Here is a 24,484-nt window from a genome sequence, read left to right as displayed (position 1 = left end):
ATAGATTCATCATAGTTTATTAGAGAGGTTCGCCAAAGTCAACATCCTGTCGGGAATATTCACCGTTTTTCTATTATTTATTCTTTTTATGAACCCATTATTCTTTGGACAATATTGTAACTTTTTAGAATATCACAGTAAATCATTAAATATGGACTAACGTTCCTTTCTTTTTAATATCCAATCGGGGGAAAGAAGTCATTCGATTAAATGTACCAAGATTATTCATTTGAAAATCCGCTTTTGACCTTTCGACCAAACATCATTCGACCAAATGTACGATGATCAATCGAAATGTCTTTCGACGAAATGGTATAGATTGGGCCAATGAAAATGGCCATTTTTAATTAGAAAATCGATAGTGTGACTTCATCATTTCGAAAAGGGGCTATAATACGTGGCTGAGGGGTGACCCAGTCAACACAAGATCGTATAGGATGTCACATAAGATGCTAAAGTGGAGGCCATATAGGTACTTCCCCATACAATATGTACGTATTTCGCCTACACTTTAGCATCTTAAGTTGCATGATATACGACTTTGTGTTGACTGCTATGCAAACCGCTTATTAAGTTTAATTGTTGAAGCCCCTGACATCAATTGAGGGGATCAAACGCAAAGGGTGTAAGTGACAAAAAGTTAGTTTTGAGAAAAATGGGTGCAAAGTTTTTCAATATTTTTTCGCTTCATACAAATTGTATGAAAGTTCAAAAAGTTAATAGTTTTCTGTGAATTTTCACATTTTTTATAACTATCGTGCAAATTTTATTAACATATTTCCACAAAGCACTAGAACCAAAGCATTTTTTACAGTGATCAACAGATCAAAATGTCATTTACATCCCTTTGCTTCTAACTCAATTTTCAATAACCGAGGAGCATTTTTTACGAGTTTCATGACATTTTGGAAAGGAATGATTCTGCGGAAGCAAAATAATTCTTCAGCAAGACTTGGACAAAGGCCACTGCATTATATTGGGCCCGGACGATCAAACTCTGTTAAGCCGATACGAAGCAAATTGTCGGGTTTTCATTTCATATATTCTAAAACACTAAACTCAATATCACATTATTTTTATATATTTTTTTATTGTAATAGAAACCGAAGTTTTCTTCAAACTTGTATTTTTCTTTTCACTTTCTACACCCATCCGTTCTCAACACTATTATAACTATTAACACAATACTGTAACTATATAATCATGCCATCCAGAATAAAGCTTAACAGGCTCTTGATAATAAATCTTGCATCAAAATATCAACAAAATTCTCAGTTCAACTCAGTTTGCACTTTCTAACTCTATACACAAACCAGTGTTTATTGATTTTGTTGCTCGGAGGTTTAACTAGCTTCGATAGAATCCATTCTTGTTAAACGTCCTTACATAGACGCATCAACCTACTCGTAGGGTGGATTTTGTTTCATGTGATCCACTCGGATCGAACGTCTACTCAGAGACGCACCAACCCACTCAGAGATTGGGTTTCTTCCATTTGATCCTCAAGAATCAAACGTCCTCGCAGAGACACACCAACCAACTCGGAGGTGGTTGAATTAGCTTGTATTCAACTGCTAATGCTATACATCAGGAATCATTTGGTCTTGGCATGCAGTCTGGATAGAGTTAACTAAGCTACGTACATGGGTAGATTAAACAACCTAATTTTTGAGTCGTTTTATTCCTATAGATCTGGCATCTTATTCCGCCGTCGGTATCGAAAACAGAAAAAGGAAAGTACATATCTAACGACAGCAATTCAATGAGGAAGCCAATTTAGGTTCAAAATCAATACGCGACCAAATGCAAACAACCTTAATCTTTCCCACTCAAAATTGTCTACACCCGCTTCCCACTTCCTGTCCAATTCAAATTAATTGAACTTAGTTTTGAGTTATTTGAACTTTATTATGAGCAGATGGGGGCCCTCCTTAGCCGTGCGGTAAGATGCGCGGCTACAAAGCAAGACCATGCTGAGGGTGGCTGGGTTCGATTCCCGGTGCCGGTCTAGGCAATTTTCGGATTGGAAATTGTCTCGACTACCCTGGGCATAAAAGTATCATCGTGTTAGCCTCATGATATACGAATGCAGAAATGGTATCCTGGCTTAGAAACCTCGCAGTTAATAACTGTGGAAGTGCTTAATGAACACTAAGCTGCGAGGCGGCAATGTCCCAGTGTGGGGATGTAATGCCAATGAAGAAGAAGAAAGAAAGAATGAGCAGATGGATTTAACCATGTAGAGGAGGCAATCTCCACTGCTTGGGAGCAACATGTTCCATTTTGTAATCAAATGAGCAAAAACCCTACCGAATGAGTTTGCATGCGTTAAAACACAATTCAACCGAAGAACCCAAACTATCAACGCCAGAAGGGTAAAACTATTACAGAAATAAAATCGGCACTCCCTCAGACTGTGCTAAACCATTCTGGAAGACGACGAGAATTTCAAAATCGAAGGAAAGACCCACCCCACTGCTGATTCGGCTAAACAGGCTCTATGGATCGCTTGATACCACCTGACAAGATAAATTTACAACCCAAACAATACTGAACAGAACATTGTCAGCGACCAGTAGACAATATTGTCGGAGGTATTGGGCTGATGAACTTTCGAACTATATCAATCTCAGAGGTTTTGAACTTATGCAATTGAGTGTCCAGTTCATTGTAGATTTTCAATTTCAATCAGTGCCACTGACGTAACTGCTCATCCTCTCCTTGGAAATCAGCTAAAGTCATATTCATTCGGAAGCCTGAGGAACATCCCATCTTCCAGAAGCTATCGATCCATCCGTATATTCTCTTATTTATCAAAACTATTTGAAAAGTCGGTATCCAGCCAATAAGATACGCGAGCAATACATATTTTTTCTCAAAAAATAGTTTGATTTCCGACAAGGTCGAGTGGCTGTGAATCAACTGACTGGAGTAACAAAAATCCTCGAACAAATTTCCAAAACATTTGTCATGGCCCTGATAAACGTCGAAACGACCTTCGATGGTTGACATAATGGTTTGGTCTAGAAGCGTTAACAGTGCAATCAAACACCGCTACCTTCTGTTTCCTACTTTTTCATATTTTCACCTCCGATATACCAGTATTTCCCAAAGGAAGTACTGTGTCTGTGTTAATATAAAAGTGTGGTATGGTCAAATCGCTCGCTACAAAGCTCAACCGTGACCCCGATGTTCTGACACAATAGCTCACCAGAACCCGGTATTTTGTGACTGACAATCACCTAGCCTCAATGCTAGACAGAAAGTTAATATTTCGACAACAAGTCGGACAAAATAGTCGCCATCCCACTAAAGTTACTGTACCTTCTAATCAACCGACGGTCGACCATGCTACTAATAAGCTTGCTACCAATGAGAATGCGGCATTCCAATTTGGGAGAGTTGCACCAAAACACACCAGCTAAAGCATCAGCGGTTACAAAATTAGTGCTTCCGGATGGTCTTCTAATAAAACACACTGTTCCCAGTGAGAAGTGGAAAATAAGTAAAGAGCAGTGAGAACTTTCCAACTGACCTATACGGCCAAATGACATGTTCGGTCAAACGACCTATTCAGCTTAATTATCTGTTCGGCCCAATGTTATGTTCTTTTCGGCAAAAAGTCCTATTCGGCCAAATTACCTATTCGACCAAAAGACCCATTCTGGAAAATGACCTTTCGGCCAAATAGTTTCGTATATTTGATTAACCAACTTTCAGCCTAGTGGCCTTCGGCCGAACGGTATTCGGCCAAACGGTCCTTTCCTACCCGTAACAGTAGACAAGCTTAATAATGATCGTCACATCGTCCCCCACTGATACATTTTCTCCTCACACCGGCCGCGACCATGGATGCCATCCACATTAGGGATCCTACATTCAGAGATATGCGAAAGCGGCCATCTTGAGCCAATCGAGCTTTTAAAGCTGTCAGAATCTGAGCCAAAAGAACATTTTTATTGTTGCGGATTGAAAGGTATTGCGATTGTAATGAAAAAGATTTTACGAAAAGTTTTGTCGAATAAACAATTTGTTTTCATTGGCAAGTTGAAGTAGTCTAGTTCATGCATGGTACTTTGTTCATTTGTATTGCACTTTTATTTAAGTGATAATGCTCTGTTTTACGTTAGATAACGAAATCTGGGAATGCCATTATACGCAAAGTCATGTTCGAGCTCCAACATTTTGCGCCACGGCAAGTGCTGGCAGCGTTTGTTTACGAAAGTAACAGCGTTGCTAAATCGTCTGGATAAGTATTCGCACATCTCTTAATATATGGTACCTAATCCACCTCACAGGATTGGCAACTGTGAGTTTTAGAAACCATTTGTCATTTGTCTTGCTCATTAGTCGGTCATTGAACAACAATCAATGTTCGGAAACAGAAATCACAAAAGAATTCCGTTCGAAAGTCCAAAATGACACCGTTGGAAAATCTGAAAGATTTCCGTCGATAAGAATGCCTTTCGGAAGTTGAAAAGAATTCCGTTCGAAAGCCCAGAAAGATTCCGTCCAGAAGCCAAAAAGAATTCCATTCGAAACTCCAAATAATTCCGTTTGGATGTCCCGAAAAATCCGTTCGGAAGCCCAAATAATTCCTTTTGGATTCTAAGCAGAATTCCGTTAGGAAGCCCAGAAGAATTTCGTTCGGAAGTCCAAAAGGGCTCATGAAAAGACTTCTTCTTGTCCCTCGAACAGAGATCTTTTGAGCTTCCGAGATGAATCTTTTTCGATTTCCAAACGGAATCTTTTTTGCCTTCTGGACTTAATCCTCGCCCACTGCAAGCCTCTGCGCTTGCCACAACTGCCACAAGTTTTTGTGGAATTTTATTGGAATCTGAGCGTTAGGTTCTACAGCAGAGGTTTGCCTTAGTAACAGGTAGCCAATGTAATATAAATGAAAGAAGATAGGTGTTTAATTTTAATGCTGACACGAGCTTTGCTCATTTTGAATTCTAACGATTATTGCTAAATAGAATAGTCCAATTCCATGTATAAGATAGAAAATGAAAACGATATGGAGGATAACGAAACGGGACTGCGATTGAATCCACGACTTACTTCCATCAAGTCCGTTTCTATTTCTATTGAGCTAAGAAGGACATTTAAAACTACATGACAACACATAGAACATATTGAAAAAAAACCCTACTTTGTGTAACGTCATCACAAATAAACTGTTTACAACGCGAATCTTGCACACTAAGTTGGAAGCTATATAAGCTAACTGTCAAAAACAATTAATGTTCAAAAGGGAAGAGAATAAAGGCTAACAATTGAGATCGAAATATGACTTTCAATCAAGTGGTTAACCCAGCCTCAGTCAAATTAAAAGTAATAGTACGAGCTCGTCTGCTAGACTCGTATGGATGCGCGTTTTCAGGTCTCACTCGATTAAATTGTTTCTTCAATTTCCATATTCAGCTTCCTCCAGCAAACTCGTAGCCGAAAGCTATCGCGTTACTTCCTACTCATTCACCTTGTTTTTCGCTACAGTTATGTGCTCCAATTTGTTACCACCACAGTCAGCCGCTATGTTATGGCAGCACATGTGCATTCTGAGTACTGGATGCTGATGCTGGGTAATTTTTGTTTCAGCTCGAGTGAAAGGCCAAAAGTTTTAACCTAATATCCAAAAATTACGCCAACTTGTTGTTGAAGAGTATCGTCTGTAGACCAGCGCACATGCTCATGGTCTACTACCGAGAAAACGATGCAGGCTGTCGTACACTGCGGACTGCTGCAACCTGCTCTGTTGAGCAATCTTTTTGCGCGGTTCGGCAAAACAGGAAAAACTCCTACTGAGAAGCTCTTAAAAGGATTCCGTCGCTGTGCGAAGCTACATTACGTATCAGATTACTTTTATTTTGCATTTTCTTGGAAAGATGGTATGAGATAAAAGCTGGATGCAAGAAATTTATTTTATTATTCATAAGTGAAGTGTTGAACTGCAACTGAAACCATAAAAATAAATAGCTTTCGTAGAGTTTCATCGATAAATAGTTAGGAATGTTTGTGACGTCGACAATTAGCTTGAACTTAAAACCATACGTAAATTAGTGTTATAAATAAAGTATTAAAAAAACAAAATAACATTCGACACAGATTTGACCATTAGCATTAGTATTTTTCCCACATAAAACGATCTCCATAATTCAGGGAACATTTCTTCCATGATAAATTCTCTTCTAACTTTCCGATACCGCAACATCACCCACCTCCAGTTCACCTATCTTCCTAGTGACGCAACCAACTTCTTATCTTTACGACAGCAAATTACTCACCCTGTCCGTGCTAATTACATCTGCGGCTAAATTATTTGCAAACCAGAGGCATTTACCCTCTGCCTGGCCGTGGTGGCCGGTAACGACGCCAGCGAAGCCATCCCGACAGCTTTCTTGGCAGCCAACCGCAGTGGCTTAGCCACGTTACCAATCGCACGCACTAATGGATCCACTGATTGACGTCAAACTTTTCCTGAACGGATAATTTATTCGAGACCATTTTCCCACATCTATCATGGAACGGAGAACCCCCGGTCGTTGGTTCGATTCACACTCCCCCATCCTACCAGTTGGTATCATGGCGCTGGCTGGTGCTTGTTAATGTGCTAGGAGTGTCATGTCGCTGGGAAAAGTTTTTTTTTGTTTCATACACTCCTATTTTCTTGTCTGGCTGTCTTGCGGGACAGGGGTTCATTTTTGCATGAATATTTAAGACTTTTATTCGACAGGCACGCCTACAGACAGGCGATTCTGCACCCCTATGCTAATGAGATTGGACCGGAATGATTAGAAACCCCGCGATTATTAATAAATATACGAATTGGGGGACATTTTGGTAATGGAGCAATCCGTCTGTGTCAATGTTGAGTATAGAGATTGCCCTTCTAAAGCATGAACAATAATATTTCTACTATTCACGATTAATGTGCTGTGTTGTTCGTGATTGTTATTAAAACAATGGAAGGATACTTCAAACTACCAACCCCAGATTGCCATACCTCATAATGACTCTCTTCATGGTTTGTTCAGAGCATTGGCACTTGTGTAAACTAACAGTATTCTAGTTTCACGCACCTGTGTCTTTGAACGTGTGATTTTAAAATAATATCCAAATGATTTTAGCGACTTCTTCGCAACGCCTCGCACCATTAACATCAATTCGAAGCCAAGTACCTAGACGGACATTGTGACAGTCGTAGAAGATAGAGGAAGCCTACATCAGTCTGGGACGGGAAGCTAAATGGCTCGGACTACTCGTCAACACGACGAAGACGAAGAGTGTGATATGAAGGGCCTAATTGAAAATGATAAATCATAATCATAAATATTTTTGACATATGGGTTGAATATTTTCGCCGTCATACTAGAAAACCCTCATTAGACCGGTAGTTCTCTGTGGGTACGAGATTCTGGACAATGCTCAAGGAAGGCCAACGTGCACTAGAAATTTTTGAAATAAAAGTGCTGCGCACCATCTATGGTAGGGTGCTGATAGACGACGGTGCTTGGAAGAAGCAAGTGAATCAGTTGTTGGGAAACATCCTCCTTCCATATCGCAAAAAACGGCCAATAACCGGCAGGACAATAACTCTGTAAAACGATCGATCTGGTGGAATATTATTTGCGAACCTTTATGCTGCATGGTTGGCGACGTGCAGCCGAGCCCTGGGCGGGACCCGAGCAGGAGAAATTGGCTAAATAATACTTAATTATGTTATTGATACCTTACTCTGTTATGAACTAGCCCTGGATAAGAGGTAAAATACCAAAGGAATAATACCAAAAACTAATATGTACAATACTTAAGCCATAACAAACTCAGTTATTACATTGAATTTCAATACCAAATGCATAACCAATTATTATTCGTTTGGTATTGAAATACCTAAGCATGTATGCCTAACGTATTCTGCATATACATTTTTGGTATTATTTTTTGGTATTTTACCTCTTATGCAAGGCTAAATCATACCAATTTCTGTTATCGAGGTCGTCGCTCCTGCTCGGGGAAGGAAACACACCTTGACAGCCTTATCACAGCGATGTCGATAACATTTCCACACGAATGATCTGTCGGAGATCAATCCCATCGCTTCCATCTTGAGAATACCCTGGCACGCAATAACACGAGAAATGGTGTACTCGTCATGAACGCTCCATCACACTATAGGATTTCGGGCGGTCATTAATCGAAAATGTCATGTCTTCCGAATTATTTTAAAATATTTTCTCTCCATTGTCAATACTCTAATTAAGAGAAATTCTGAATTTGAAGTCTCTAGGTGCACTAGTTCCAAAGATATAAGGTGTCAAAGTCAGAAATGGGTAAAAAAGTTAACAAATTTCCTGAAAAATATTTTACTTTCAACTATTTATTGAAATATTTTCTTAATGTTTTTCTTTAATGTTAATACATCATTACAAAGGTAATTGTATAAGCTTTAAAATGGTATGCAAAACTAATGGTTACATTGTGAAAAAAAATGAAAAAAATGCGGAAACAATATTTTTTCCAAAAACGACGCTATTTTCAACTTTGATAGTGAAGAACTTTTTTCCTCAGAAATCCCAGGTTCTTTTATGATGCACATCAAGGACGAAGCTTCGACTAAAATTTCCCGAAATAATTTCTTGCCAGTATTTGCAATTAACAGAGTTAAATCACTTTGATTTTTTCATTTATTTTTTACTGTGTTTTGCCTCTCGTACTCCAAGGTTAATGCTCATTCCAAAAACGAATGTTTGATAGAAGGCCCGGAGATCCGTAGTGGTATATATCAACTAACTCAGCTCGAAGAATTGAGGTGATGTCTGTATGTGTGTGCATGCGCGTCTGTATGTATGTGCGCAAATCGCCATTTAGACGCTTATTTGTGTACGATTTTCTCGCAACAAGTTTCATTCGACGGGAAATCTAGTCCCATCGTTTCCTATTGAAAATGGGCCAGACTGAACTATGGGCTCAAAGGGTATGGTCAAAATACATGTATTGGTAATAACTTCGACTTTATTTATAACAATTTTTTAACTTTTCAAAGGAGTGAATGAATAAAACCCCCAATACAATGCAGCACAACGGTAACGGTAACGGAATTTATATATTTCCTGTCAAATTTTACTGGTTCCGTCGCCATTCCGCTGAATTGCGTTTGGGGCTTGAGTGGTTTGAGTCATTTCCCTAAACCTATTTTTCTGAGCTATTCATTAGCTACTGATGGAGAACTAAATATGAGGTTTCATAGTATGTAAATATTTATAAATCTCATGGAATCAATAATTCCCGACATGTTTATTGCAAAAGTAAAGACGAACAATATCTTAGTTAGTACGGAGAGTATGAAATTCTTGCTAGTGTTCATGAATGTCTGGCTAAAGGTAGGGAAATATTTATTCACTCATCTACACTTTGAGGTTCACTGGCTGAACAACCAGCGGAAAGTCAATATAAAAAAGAAGAAATTTAGAACTCATAATGCAAGAAAATGATCAAGAGAGGCAAATGTTGACATTTTTCTTCGTGCCTTACATGAATCAGATCTATTTTAAGCTCGATTTGGATAACGAGGAGACATTGGAAAAAAATTCACTTAGTTATTCTTATGCCATGCGTAATTTTGTAATATTTGAAGATTTTAAAAGTTCTTTATCCTCTGATACTTTAGATGAATTCATGTCATCTTCCATCGTTGATGGAATTGAAGAAAATATCATTAAAGATTTAAACCTTCACACAGAAAAGAATGATGCTATATATAACTTGTAGAAATCATGAAAACAAATCAAAATAATTTAAATAGTGTTGTTATTCAAATTGAAAGAAATTTGCTTTTCGGAACAATGGAGCATTGTGGAATGAATGAATGTTCACATTTTTGAGAATATATTATTCTCATTTATTTTTGAATAACTTGTACAAATGTCATGGGATTGCGATTTCTAATTTGCTAATACCCTTTTTCAAAAGTTATTTCCAATTCTGATTCTTTAAGAAAATTGTTTAACTATTTTTAGTGGAATGTTTTCACTGTCATAAGACGAGTTTAGTAAAATTCCATTTTATTCCACCAACTCGTATTAGTTCTACATATACGTATTTCGACCTGTTAGGACGTCTTCAGTGTCTCGTACTTTACTCGTTCTTGACTTCTGATTCTTTGATTAACATTTAATGCTTTAGGATCCTTCAGAACCTAGTACTTTGTCAAACAGATTGTTCTAAATACAAATTGTGAGGCATGAGAGTAAGAACAAAAAATATCACCGAATGTCATGAAATTAATGTCTTTTAACATTAATTCGGTTCTCTCGCCGCCAACTTCAGATTTAGAGCAATGAAAAGTTATTAGATTTATTGGTAGGGGAGGCGTTTTGTTACTTTCTTCCCACAAAAAATGATTACCTTCCGCAAAAAATATACAAAAATATATAGACGACAGTCCACAAATGAGGATGGAGAAGGGGGAGGGTTCATGATGTCCATAAATTGCTGTACTTAGTTTTGTACAACCCCTTCCTTCTCCTCAAGAAAACATATAAAATTAAACTTCCTAAATTGGATTGCTTTGTCACGTTAATCGAATTTATGAAAAAATATTACGTAATTCATAGACGATCCCTAAAGGGGGTGTTAGAAATTATATATTCATGCTATTTCGACCATACACAGCTAAAGCAAAGTGGAAAATCACTTGAAAAGTCCAATTTTATTTTTGACCGCTCGCTTGTATGGGGATCCCCCATAGTGCATCATCCAATTCACATGACTTATGACTAGATGGCACTCTATCCTAACAGACTCAACATTGCAACATTTTCCCCCAGTAGTACCACGTCCTGTTTATGTATTCATCAAACTGTTTTTCGAATGGGTTTCCTAATAGAGCCTGTTTCAAAATGGAAGGTGGGAATACTAAAAACAATTTGTACAGTAGGGTAAAACGTCCTATCGTTGTGGTATGCCCTAATGTTGCGGTAGTGTTAAAGTAGTTCATACTGGATATAATACCATTGAAAACAATTGTGGGTACGCTAAAACTCTTCGGATTAACGACCAGAACAGCTTTTGTTTGACAAAATTCCGTTCAAAATGATGAAAAATCAACATTTTTCGTTAAAAATTTGAATCCCTTGAGCCTATTATTGCGGTAGTGCTAAGGTCCTATTGTTGCGGTATCGCTCTCCATAAGAATTACATGCAATACCGCAACAATAGGACTGACCTTCAAAAAATAGCGCAACGATAGGCAACTGCGTCCTATTATTGCGGTAGTTTGTTTTTATTGTGATAAAAGCAAAACAACATAAGTTCAGCACAATTGACGTAATATTTACGAAACTATAGTTAACGAGAATCCTATTCAACTACTACAATGTGGAAATCGACCAACAGGTAATTTTTGAAGAAGTTTCGTAATCAATTTTGTTTTGACACGGTGCTTAACCCCTCCATAATAGGTCGTTTTACCCTAATGATGTTTTATTTGTCTTTTCTCTTTCGTGTGTCAATTTCTGGTTTCGAGAGTATGAAAAGGTGTCCGAAGTGTTTTCATGCAAAATCATCGATAACGTTCAACAAACATTCATTCTAAAGCAGTTTTTTTTACTCGACAGAAAAATAATGAAGATTAATAGCGAAAAACCTCAAGGATAAGCGCCGAAGTGGGAAAATTTCTGAAGAAACCCATTTATCCTTGCCATTATGTATGGCCCCGTAGCCCGAAGAATATGGAACCCCATCAATCTATGCGGTTATTTTTTTCTCTCTCCTCGTCTCCCAACAAAGTGATTCGGATCGGGTTCCTGAGCTTTTGTGTTTGGGGCTAGAACCGGCGGGCAATCAAGCAAACGATGTCACTGCTTCCGTTCGGTGGGAAAAATATTCATATTCCACGATGGCTGCGATAAGTGTTGATGGATAGATTCAAAATATTTTCCTGACAAACTAGGCTGAACGTGCCAGTAGTGGAAGTATAGGTTTTATTAATTTTGCTAAGTGTATTCCAAGGACAAGAGTAGTAAGTTTGTGAGTGAAAGGGTAGTAGTTTTAATATTTATGCGTAATTCACCAACCAGAAGTATCGCGTTTTGAAAATCACTTATTATACCATTGATACTTTCTCCACTAAAAGCACGCTTACCCTATAGTTTATATTTTCATGGCGCGTCCATGTCTGGAAATTAAGACTAGGTCGCATACAGTTGGCTCTGGTTGGTCATGATGACTACTAAGTGGTGGCTTATCTAAGCCATAAAACCGCAGATCTAAATGATGAGCATTCATCAAACTTGTTGAAGTAGAATATAAATTTTACGAAGCAGTGTTGAAGTTATGGCATTTGAATTTTTGTATTGAAAAGCTTTGACACGTTGAACTGTGGAAAAAAAAGCAGAGAAAATCAGTAATTCGAAATACATTGCAGTTGAAACTCGGAAACATTGCCCGTGGAAGTACGGAAGCATTTCCCCAAGATAATATGAAAGAATTTCCTGTGAAAATTGTGGCAAAATGACATGAAGGAAAAATCCACGACATATATATCCGATTCTCTTCCGAATTAGGTTGGGAAACACTATTGAATTTCTTCGGGAAACGCTTTGGTATTCCCTGGGGTGAATCCTCGAAACATTCTTTCGAATGAATTTCCTGTGGAAATTCGAATTAATTGTTGAATAAACCTATTCGAATTTCCAGAGGAAATTTATCCAAGTTTCCACCGGAAATTCATCAGAATTTTCACCAGAAATTCATTCGAATTTCAACCGGAACTTAATTCGAATTTCCACAGAGAATTCAAGCGAAATTCCACAGAAAATTCATTTGAATTGCCACAGGAAATTCATTCGAATTTTCACAGAAAATTCTTTTATAGGAAATTCATCCGAATTTCCACAGGAAATTCATCCGAATTTCCACAGGAAATTCATCCGAATTTCCACAGGAAATTCATCCGAATTTCCACAGGAAATTCATCCGAATTTCCACAGGAAATTCATCCGAATTTCCACAGGAAATTCATCCGAATTTCCACAGGAAATTCATCCGAATTTCCACAGGAAATTCATCCGAATTTCCACAGGAAATTCATCCGATTTCCACAGGAAATTCATCGAATTTCCACAGGAAATTCATCCGATTTCCTCAGGAGATTCCTCCGAATTTCCACAGGAGATTCCTCCGAATTCCCTCAGGAAATTCCCCCGAATTTCCACAGGAAATTCATCCAATTTCCACAGGAAATTCATCCGAATTCCACAGGAAATTCATCCGAATTCCACAGGAAATTCATCCGAATTTCCACAGGAAATTCATCCGAATTTCCACAGGAAATTCATCCGAATTTCCACAGGAAATTCCTCCGAATTTCCACAGGAAATTCCTCCGAATTTCCACAGGAAATTCCTCCGAATTTCCACAGGAAATTCCTCCGAATTTCCACAGGAAATTCCTCCGAATTTCCACAGGAAATTCATCCGAATTACCACAGGAAATTCATCCGAATTTCCACAGGAAATTCATCCGAGTTTAACAGGAAATTTATCCCAATTTCCACAGGAAATCGATCCGAATTTCCGCAGAAAATTCGTTCAAATTTCCTCAGGAAATTCATCCAAATTCCACAGGAAATTCATCCGAATTTCCACAGGAAATTCATCCGAATTTCCACAGGAAATTCATCCGATTTCCACAGGAAATTCATCCGAATTCCACAGGAAATTCATCCGAATTCCACAGGAAATTCATCCAATTTCCACAGGAAATTCATCCGATTTCCACAAAAAATTCATCCGAAATTCCACAGGAAATTCATCCGAATTCCACAGGAAATTCATCCGAATTTCCACAGGAAATTCATCCGAATTTCCACAGGAAATTCATCCGAATTTCCACAGGAAATTCATCCGAATTTCCACAGGAAATTCATCCGAATTTCCACAGGAAATTCATCCGAATTTCCACAGGAAATTCATCCGATTTTCCACAGGAAATTCATCCGAATTTCCACAGGAAATTCATCCGAATTTCCACAGGAAATTCATCCGAATTTCTATAGGAAATTCATCCGAATTTCCACAGGAAATTCATCCGAATTTCCACAGGAAATTCATCCGAATCTCCACAGGAAATTCATCCGAATTTCCACAGGAAATTCATCCGAATTTCCACAGGAAATTCATCCGAATTTCCACAGGAAATTCATCCGAATTTCCACAGGAAATTCATCCGAATTTCCACAGGAAATTCATCCGAATTTCCACAGGAAATTCATCCGATTTCCACAGGAAATTCATCCGAATTCCACAGGAAATTCATCCGAATTTCCACAGGAAATTCATCCGGATTTCCACAGGAAATTCATCCGAATTTCCACAGGAAATTCATCCGAATTTCCACAGGAAATTCATCCGAATTTCCACAGGAAATTCATCCGAATTCCACAGGAAATTCATCCGAATTTCCACAGGAAATTCATCCGAATTTCCACAGGAAATTCATCCGAATTCCACAGGAAATTCATTCGAATTTCCACTGGAAATTCATCCAAATTTCCACAGGAGATTCATCCAAATTTCCACAGGAGATTCATCCAAATTTCCACAGGAAATTCATCCAAATTTCCACAGGAAATTCATCCAAATTTCCACAGAAAATTCATTCGAATTTCACAGGAAATTCAACCGAATTTTCACAGGAAAATCATCCGCATTTCCACAGGAAATACATCCGAATTTCCACAGGAAATTCATCCGAATTTCCACAGGAAATTCATCCGAATAAAAAGTCCACAGGAAATTCATCCGAATTTCCACAGGAAATTCATCCGAATTTCCACAGGAAATTCATCCGAATTTCCACAGGAAATTCATCCGAATTTCCACAGGAAATTCATCCGAATTTCCACAGGAAATTCATCCGAATTTCCACAGGAAATTCATCCGAATTTCCACAGGAAATTCATCCGAATTTCCACAGGAAATTCATCCAAATTTCCACAGGAAATTCATCCGAATTTCCACAGGAAATTCATCCGAATTTCCACAGGAAATTCATCCGAATTTCGAAAGGAAATTCATTCGAATTTCGAAAGGAAATTTTCATTCGAATTTCCAAAGGAGATTCATTCGAATTTCCAAAGGAAATTCATTCTATTTCCACAGGAAATTCATTCGAATTTCCACAGGAAATTCATTCAATTTCCACAGGAAATTCATTCGAATTTCCACAGGAAATTCATTCGAATTTCCACAGGAAATTCATTCGAATTTCCACAGGAAATTCATTCGAATTTCCACAGGAAATTCATTCGAATTTCCACAGGAAATTCATTCGAATTTCCACAGGAAATTCATTCGAATTTCCACAGGAAATTCATTCGAATTTCCACAGGAAATTCATTCGAATTTCCACAGGAAATTCATTCGAATTTCCACAGAAAATTCATTCGAATTTCCACAGAAAATTCATTCGAATTTCCACAGAAAATTCATTCGAATTTCCACAGAAAATTCATTCGAATTTCCACAGAAAATTCATTCGAATTTCCACAGGAAATTCATTCGAATTTCCACAGGAAATTCATTCGAATTTCCACAGGAAATTCATTCGAATTTCCACAGGAAATTCATTCGAATTTCCACAGGAAATTCATTCGAATTTCCACAGGAAATTCATTCGAATTTCCACAGGAAATTCATTTGAATTTCCACAGGAAATTCATTCGAATTTCCACAGGAAATTCATTCGAATTTCCACAGGAAATTCATTCGAATTTCCACAGGAAATTCATTCGAATTTCCACAGGAAATTCATTCGAATTTCCACAGGAAATTCATTCGAATTTCCACAGGAAATTCATTCGAATTTCCACAGGAAATTCATTCGAATTTCCACAGGAAATTCATTCGAATTTCCGCAGGAAATTCATTCGAATTCAAATTTCGCAGAAATTCATTCGAATTTCCACAGGAAATTCATTCGAATTTCCACAGGAAATTCATTCGAATTTCCGCAGGAAATTCATTCGAATTTCCGCAGGAAATTCATTCGAATTTCCGCAGGAAATTCATTCGAATTTCCGCAGGAAATTCATTCGAATTTCCGCAGGAAATTCATTCGAATTTCCGCAGGAAATTCATTCGAATTTCCGCAGGAAATTCATTCGAATTTCCGCAGGAAATTCATTCGAATTTCCGCAGGAAATTCATTCGAATTTCCGCAGGAAATCCATTCGAATTTCCGCAGGAAATCCATTCGAATTTCCGCAGGAAATTCATTCGAATTTCCGCAGGAAATTCATTCGAAGTTCCGCAGGAAATTCATTCGAAGTTCCGCAGGAAATTCATTCGAAGTTCCGCAGGAAATTCATTCGAAGTTCCGCAGGAAATTCATTCGAAGTTCCGCAGGAATTTCATTCGAAGTTCCGCAGGAATTTCATTCGAAGTTCCGCAGGAAATTCATTCGAAGTTCCGCAGGAAATTCATTCGAAGTTCCGCAGGAAATTCATTCGAAGTTCCGCAGGAATTTCATTCGAAGTTCCGCAGGAATTTCATTCGAAGTTCCGCAGGAATTTTATTCGAATTTCCACAGGAAATTCATTCGAATTTCCACAGGAAATTCATTCGAATTTCCACAGGAAATTCATTCGAATTTCCACAGGAAATTCATTCGAATTTCCACAGGAAATTCATTCGAATTTCCACAGGAAATTCATTCGAATTTCCACAGGAAATTCATTCCAATTTCCACAGGAAATTCATTCGAATTTCCACAGGAAATTCATTCGAATTTCCACAGGAAATTCATTCGAATTTCCACAGGAAATTCATTCGAATTTCCACAGGAAATTCATTCGAATTTCCACAGGAAATTAATTCGAATTTCCACAGGAAATTAATTCGAATTTCCACAGGAAATTCATTCGAATTTCCACAGGAAATTCATTCGAATTTCCACAGGAAATTCATTCGAATTTCCACAGGAAATTCATTCGAATTTCCACAGGAAATTCATTCGAATTTCCACAGGAAATTCATTCGAATTTCCACAGGAAATTCATTCGAATAACCACAGGAAATTCATTCGAATATCCACAGAAAATTGATTCGAATTTCCACAGAAAGTTCATTGGAATTTCCACAGGAAATTCATTCGAATTCCCACATGACATTCATTCGAATAACCACAAAAATTCATTCGAATTTCCACAGGACATTCATTCGAATTTCCACAGGAAATTCATTCGAATTTCCACAGGAAATTCATTCGAATTTCCACAGGAAATTCATTCGAATTTCCACAGGAAATTCATTCGAATTTCCACAGGAAATTCATTCGAATTTCCACAGGAAATTGTTTATTGTTTATTGTTTATTGTTTATTGTTTATTGTTTATTGTTTATTGTTTATTGTTTATTGTTTATTGTTTATTGTTTATTGTTTATTGTTTATTGTTTATTGTTTATTGTTTATTGTTTATTGTTTATTGTTTATTGTTTATTGTTTATCGTTTATTGTTTATTGTTTATTGTTTATTGTTTATTGTTTATTGTTTATTGTTTATTGTTTATTGTTTATTGTTTATTGTTTATTGTTTATTGTTTATTGTTTATTGTTTATTGTTTATTGTTTATTGTTTATTGTTTATTGTTTATTGTTTATTGTTTATTGTTTATTGTTTATTGTTTATTGTTTATTGTTTATTGTTTATTGTTTATTGTTTATTGTTTATTGTTTATTGTTTATTGTTTATTGTTTATTGTTTATTGTTTATTGTTTATTGTTTATTGTTTATTGTTTATTGTTTATTGTTTATTGTTTATTGTTTATTGTTTATTGTTTATTGTTTATTGTTTATTGTTTATTGTTTATTGTTTATTGTTTATTGTTTATTGTTTATTGTTTATTGTTTATTGTTTATTGTTTATTGTTTATTGTTTATTTTTTATTGTTTATTGTTTATTGTTTATTGTTTTTTTTTTTTTTTTTTTTTTGTTAAATATCTTGGCTGTGCATATGCACAGCATATGCTTCGAAATGGACAAATTGATATGAAATTTGCGAAAAAGAATCCACGTGTCTTGGAGGGACTCGAACCCTCAACCTCCTACTCTCTAGATAGGCGTGATAACCACTACACAACAAGACCACTTAAAGGTCACGTTTGCGGAAAAGCCATCAGAATCCGAGTACCAACCTCCACCGCGGTTAGCTCTCTTTTTTGCAAATTGAATATCTTTCGGATGCTTGATTTGTCCAATCTCCACATGTGCTTTACTATTGTATACCCACAGCCAAGCGAGTGCACATTGTTTATTAAACGAGAGGATCGCACTCCATGCCCCCAGGAACTGTCTGGGCGGGACGGTATAGAATGCGAATTCAATCGCACTCTGCTGTGCCAAAGGCTTGCTTGGCTAAAGCATTTGATGAGTTTGATTGCCTTAACGTAAGCGGTCGCGTGTACTCAGACGACTAATGACGGTGAAAGACCGACACTTGATTACAATTAATTGCATATTATTCGGCAACTCGGCCGTACGAAAACTATTTTTTGTTAAATATCTTGGCTGTGCATATGCACAGCATATGCTTCGAAATGGACAAATTGATATGAAATTTGCGAAAAAGAGTCGACGTGTCTTGGAGGGACTCAGAACCCTCAACCTCCTACTCTCTAGATAGGCGTGATAACCCCTACACAACAAGACCACTTAAAGGTCACGTTTGCGGAAAAGCCATCAGAATCCGAGTACCAACCTCCACCGCGGTTAGCTCTCTTTTTTGCAAATTGAATATCTTTCGGATGCTTGATTTGTCCAATCTCCACATGTGCTTTACTATTGTATACCCACAGCCAAGCGAGTGCACATTGTTTATTAAATGAGAGGATCGCACTCCATGCCCCCCAGGAACTGTCTGGGCGGGACGGTATAGAATGCGAATTCAATCGCACTCTGCTGTGCCAAAGGCTTGCTGGCCGCGGTGGAGGTTGGTACTCGGATTCTGATGGCTTTTCCGCAAACGTGACCTTTAAGTGGTCTTGTTGTGTAGGGGTTATCACGCCTATCTAGAGAGTAGGAGGTTGAGGGTTCGAGTCCCTCCAAGACACGTGGATTCTTTTTCGCAAATTTCATATCAATTTGTCCATTTCGAAGCATATGCTGTGCATATGCACAGCCAAGATATTTAACAAAAAAATAGTTTTCGTACGGCCGAGTTGCCGAATAATATGCAATTAATTGTCATGTTTATTGTTTATTGTTTATTGTTTATTGTTTATTGTTTATTGTTTATTGTTTATTGTTTATTGTTTATTGTTTATTGTTTATTGTTTATTGTTTATTGTTTATTGTTTATTGTTTATTGTTTATTGTTCGTTAATCCGGAAGCAGCGAAGTCGAAAACGTTCTCTGGCGTTTGTCGGGTGGCATTTTTGATTTGACTATTAGTAGCAACATGGCTGTTTAACGCTTGAATTGAGATGCAAACAATTCGCATTTATCCTCGTATGACTGAGCCCAAAGTCCTTTCAAGTGCATCAATGATGGAAGACCTTCCTCTTCGAGTCAACAAACGACCAGAATCGTTTCGGATTTTGTTGTAGGTCTCGTTGCATTCGTAAAACATATTTGCCGTACAAGAATCGATTGTACAGTAGGTAGTCATTGCTGCAGCTGGTGAAATGTTGCTTCGTGTAGGCGTTACGATAATAAGAATATTGTATTAAAGCTGCTGCCCTTAGCCTTTTTAGACTGCGTAGACGACAATTCGACCATGGAGGTTTAGGTGCAGGTCGTTTCAGAGGCACATTTTTGTTTGAAAAATTCTATTGATAGTGTCTTACACATTGAAGATGATGTTAGTCCCAAACTTCATCTATTGGTTTTCTGTGTAATTGTACAGCTGGCCTGGCAATAACGGAGTAGCAACCGTGGGCGGTCAATCATGCTCATGCTCATGCTCAATCGGTGACTAGTCGATCTGGGACAGCTCTACCTAAAGTGCTTCAAAGTCATATCGTCGGAAATTGAATGTGGGAGCAACCCCGACTCATCATATTCAATTGGCGTAGGTAGCATCAGTAATAAGTCAAGCGCTGGGTGATCGGCGTCAAGATTTACCAGTGGATCGATAGATTCTCGTACTGCACAACAAACGAGAGCAGGTTCATTGACAGAGACTAAGTCCAGATAACGCCCATTTTGGTTGGGCACCATATTAAGCGGTGCTAATTCGTTAAAACACATACCATCGATCAATGTGCTGGCAGAGGCAGAAATTATTATATTTGAGGCAGGCTTTGGGGGTCACTGTTTCAGCTACATAAAATAATTGTAGAATATATTTAATATATCTGAAAGTGCTTTGTTAATATGTTGTGAGCGAATGTGAACCTTCTAGAATAATTGGCTTTTCGTGAGTACATTTGCATACCCAAACTCATACCCCTTACTACATTGATTACGTCAAACGCGAACTGTAACACCAACCAAAAACAGCATGTATTATGGATGCTCCCGCCGAGAGTCGTATCATTTATTAATCATCTGCGTGTTACAGCTTACGCGAAGATAACGTGATTAAAAAATGTTATGGAACTGGCACTAATTCGTCATGATGCCAGCGTATTTCAAATATTTTTAGTAGCCCCGAGGTTTAGATCCGAGTTTCATATACATTTCAATTACTCGGTACTTTTTGTTGCTTCGTTCAATCAATGTGGGAGGTGGGAATGAAGTATCATCGCACCAAAAAGCTACAATTTGCAGCCTAATAATGTTGGGTCAATGACCACCTGGAATTGAGCCACAGCTGCGCACTTCCCGAAAGCATTTCATATTTCTCCATAATTTTCCACCCAACAAAGCCACCATTCTTCGTTTAATCGCAGCTTAAAATAAAATATATCACCGGAAGTTAGAACATCGCACACATAATTTCTTGCTGCTACTAGCCGTTTTGATGGCCATAATTCTCGGCATCACCTGAATGTCCCGAGCAGCCAGCGCTTCGTTTCATTTATGCTAGACTGCCACGTCGTCGGCTGGCTGGCCGGCACCTGAAAACCGCCAAATGGAGTGACTTGTTGTGTATTCATCTCGGTGCCGGTCAATCCCAAGCTCATTTCAAGCATGGTTTTGAAAAACGTCTTAAATCTCTATCTGTTTACTCTAAGTTTCGCATTTTATTCGACCTATTGTTGTATTATTTGCTTTACAATAAGAAGCAAATCAGTTATCTATCGATCTGTTCCAAGATATTCATAGCAATCTTTAGCATTTCTTCATAATACTCCATTAAAAATAAGCAAAAATCCATTCTAGGCTTACGATCTTCCCAGAAGCCACGCTTGATTTGCACGCTTAGCCACACAGCACCGGGCGGAGCGGAAAATTTACCTTTTTATAGCCTTTCCGAGCAGGTCGTTTCATTCTCCGTCCCATCAGTTTACGACCGACAGAAAGCAACCGACCTACGGGGTGGGCAGCAGATTGGCATGCTAAGCTCCGGGGTGCTTGATTTCCCCAATCGTTAAGCCGTTAAAAAAAGGAAGAAAGAAAAAAAAACAAGTCAATTTGGAAAATGTGGAATGGCCTTTCGTTTGAGCTTTTGTGAAAACAAAATCAGATTTTACGTCTCATTCGCCACTAGAGATTCTTATTATTCTATTCTCCGACACTGTTATTTTTAATCGTTTTTTGGAACAGAGCAATTGGTGTTGTTCCCCAGGTATTTGCGATTCAATGCAAAATGCAGCACCAGCAGACTTTTCCGATTCCAATAGAGTTTTTGACATATTTTTCAACATGTTGTCTGTTGAATGAGTGCTTTAAAAGCCACATTAAACATACTTCAATAACAGATTGACCCTCCAGTCATGAAACCACCTCACTTGTAATTAGGAAATGTATTATATTCTAAGATACATTGATACAACGTTTTTAATTATAATTTTCCAAGAATTTAGTTACATTATGAAAATTATGTGTACTATCTGCCACACAATTGGAAGCACCATAACCATCAAGGAGCAACATGCCTTTCGATTGAAGATAATTTTCAGATGTTAGTCTAATGTTCTTACCAATGTGCATGCAAAATGCAATACCGAATGCATAAAAAAACTGGTCAATAATTATGTAGGATTTTCGAACTGAAAAGTTCTTCTACAAATGATGGGAATCCAGAGCACGCCGGAGTAGTCACTTACCTTTTTTTTCTCACGACGAGCCACGCTTGCAGCCACACAGCATCATCAGTTAGTCAGTCATGGCCACTGCCGGAGCGTAGCCCAGCCGTACGAAGGTATATGAACGATTGGCGGGTGTTCGATTTCCCTCGGGTGCTTTGGCGGGTAGTCACCTGGCGAAGAAAAACGGAAAAAGGGAACGGTCGAGTGAGGTTGAAAGGCAACAAAAAATGGGAATGAAATTATGATGAATCGCTGGTGATGGTTGACGGGGTGCCGGATTCGGTGCCTCAGCCCGACGAGCGCGGCGTGAGAATTGATGAATGGCTTATGGCAGGGGTGGATTCGAACGGGATTCCCGGAGATTAAGGGCGCTCGTGTTTTGTGTCGATATTAGTGCAATTTGTTGGGTGCTTCACGGATGGTTGAAAAGCTTTACCGGAAGGTGATGATGAAAGGAAAAACATAAAAATTTGACCTTGCTTCTCAGTTTTTCTTCTTTTTTCCGATGCCTCTATATTTCATATGGAACCTTGCTTGATTAAGTGTTCAATTATTATTTTCACAGTTATTAAATTGAAAGCCTTTCTATGCCTGTCATTCCATGCATGTGTATCTTGTGAGGCAGTCACAATGGCTGCACTATGCCCAGGGAGTCAAGAATGTTTTCATCCGAAACATCCTGAACTTGACCATCAATCGAACTCGCATTCTCTGGGTTGAAAATACTTTGCTCGCAAGGCTGACCAGAGACATGTAACTCTGAATATTCTAAATGCGTCTCATAATATTGGCTGCTTTGTGCAAAAATATTGGCGGATTATTCTTCACGATATCAGGGGTATTTGGGAGCCTCACTCTATAGGGCAGCAATCACACTAGTGGAGTCCGTGAAAACCACAATGGGTTTGTTCGCCGGAAACGTGACCGCTACAAAAACTGCTGCGGAAAAGATGTTGCACTAGGATGCTAGGCTGTCATTCCTGCCTAGATTTTGGCCGATGCTGACCCCTCGACTTCGACTGGATTGGATACGGAACCGTCAGTGTTACAATATCCAAAGGGAATGATGCCTGCTTCAACGCATGCTGCTTCGACGGGAGTGGCTGGAAGCAGGCGGGAGGCTAAGCGGATGCAGCCGTTGAGGATGGGTGAGAGTACATTGATAAGGTCTCGGTAGGCGGAGCTGGTTAGCTCGAGATCGTAGAGTAATTGGCTGTCGATGATGGCTTGGTCGATTATGCGTCTGGTGTTCCTGTTGTTGGTACGGTGCTTCTTCACGAGGGTCCTCACGGGGATCATACGGATTTTACATGCCACCTTTACCGACCGGAAGCGTGGTAAAAATGTCAATTATCAGTCTATGTTTACCCCGAGGATTTTTTGATTGGGGACTGCTTCAGTGCCCAGCTTTATAGCAGGTGCCGCTAGCTGATGACGGCTGTAAAAGATGTGTCCAAGGAAACATTTTCTTGCGTTCATAATGAAACCGACAGATGAATGGCGCTCACCACCATCTGGGTTCTAGTTCCGAAGAAGTCGGACCGACCAGGCGTACTGCCGACCACGACTAATAGTATGTCGTCCAGTGAGAAAGTGTTTTATGAAGGCAAGCATGTGATGCCCCATTCCTGTAGTTTACGAAGGACCAGAGGTGTCCATGTCATACTAAATGCTTTGGCAATGTCAAATGTCAACGCTTCTTGGAGCACGCTACCCAGATTGGCGAAGTATGTGCTAGAGTCATACCCTGGGCGAAGAGCGTGTTGTTGACCGAACCTATCACACTCCACGGTTTTCGAGACACATGAGGTCTAAACATGGTGGCATTCCAATTTGCCGCTTTGTTTTTATAGATTGGGACCTCAAAACTTTTCCTCCAAACGTTAGGAAACGTGCTGTTTTACCAGAGGTAGTTGACAAGTTGGAGAAAAAGGTCCTTAGCGACCGGATGGAACCGTTTTAGCCTTACATACCCCAACTCATCATGACGTAGGACTACGCAGTTGAAACTAATCACTAGAAAACCGGATCCCGTGTTGCTCGAAATCTGCACTTTTGCATTTCAAATGTCAAATATTGCACCACCGCATTCTACATTGATTTAAGTACAATTGTTTTGATTTCCTTCACAGCTATATGCAAATCCTAAGGGGGGGAGGGGGCAAAATAGTTTTAAAATATTTGTATCGGCCTAAGTCAGCATTGGCTAGAAATTTTCAAACTCTGAATATGTTGAAAAATCAAAAAAGATCAATAGATTCAAGAAACAATTATATTAGATAAAAAAGT

At 38.5% G+C, this 24,484-nt stretch overlaps 1 protein-coding gene across 3 annotated transcripts in view; it reads right to left on the bottom strand.

The window, feature by feature from the left end:
• LOC134220065 (dipeptidase 1) overlaps nucleotides 1–24,484 on the bottom strand; it is an 833,398-nt gene that overhangs the window by 684,990 nt on the left and 123,924 nt on the right. For 2 of the 3 annotated variants that reach the window (XM_062699016.1, XM_062699017.1), the window contains exon 2: nucleotides 22,214–22,365. The gene's annotated coding sequence lies outside the window, so the exon portion shown is untranslated. Of the gene's footprint in view, nucleotides 1–21,401; nucleotides 21,835–22,213; nucleotides 22,366–24,484 lie in introns of those variants that run through there. The other variant, XM_062699018.1, reaches the window with a different exon arrangement.

The sequence above is a fragment of the Armigeres subalbatus genome, chromosome 3, assembly GCF_024139115.2.
Source record: "Armigeres subalbatus isolate Guangzhou_Male chromosome 3, GZ_Asu_2, whole genome shotgun sequence".
In the NCBI taxonomy this organism is placed as follows: domain Eukaryota; kingdom Metazoa; phylum Arthropoda; class Insecta; order Diptera; family Culicidae; genus Armigeres; species Armigeres subalbatus.
The sequence above is the reverse complement of the archived record's forward strand: the minus strand, read 5'-3'. Positions and strand labels throughout refer to the sequence as shown.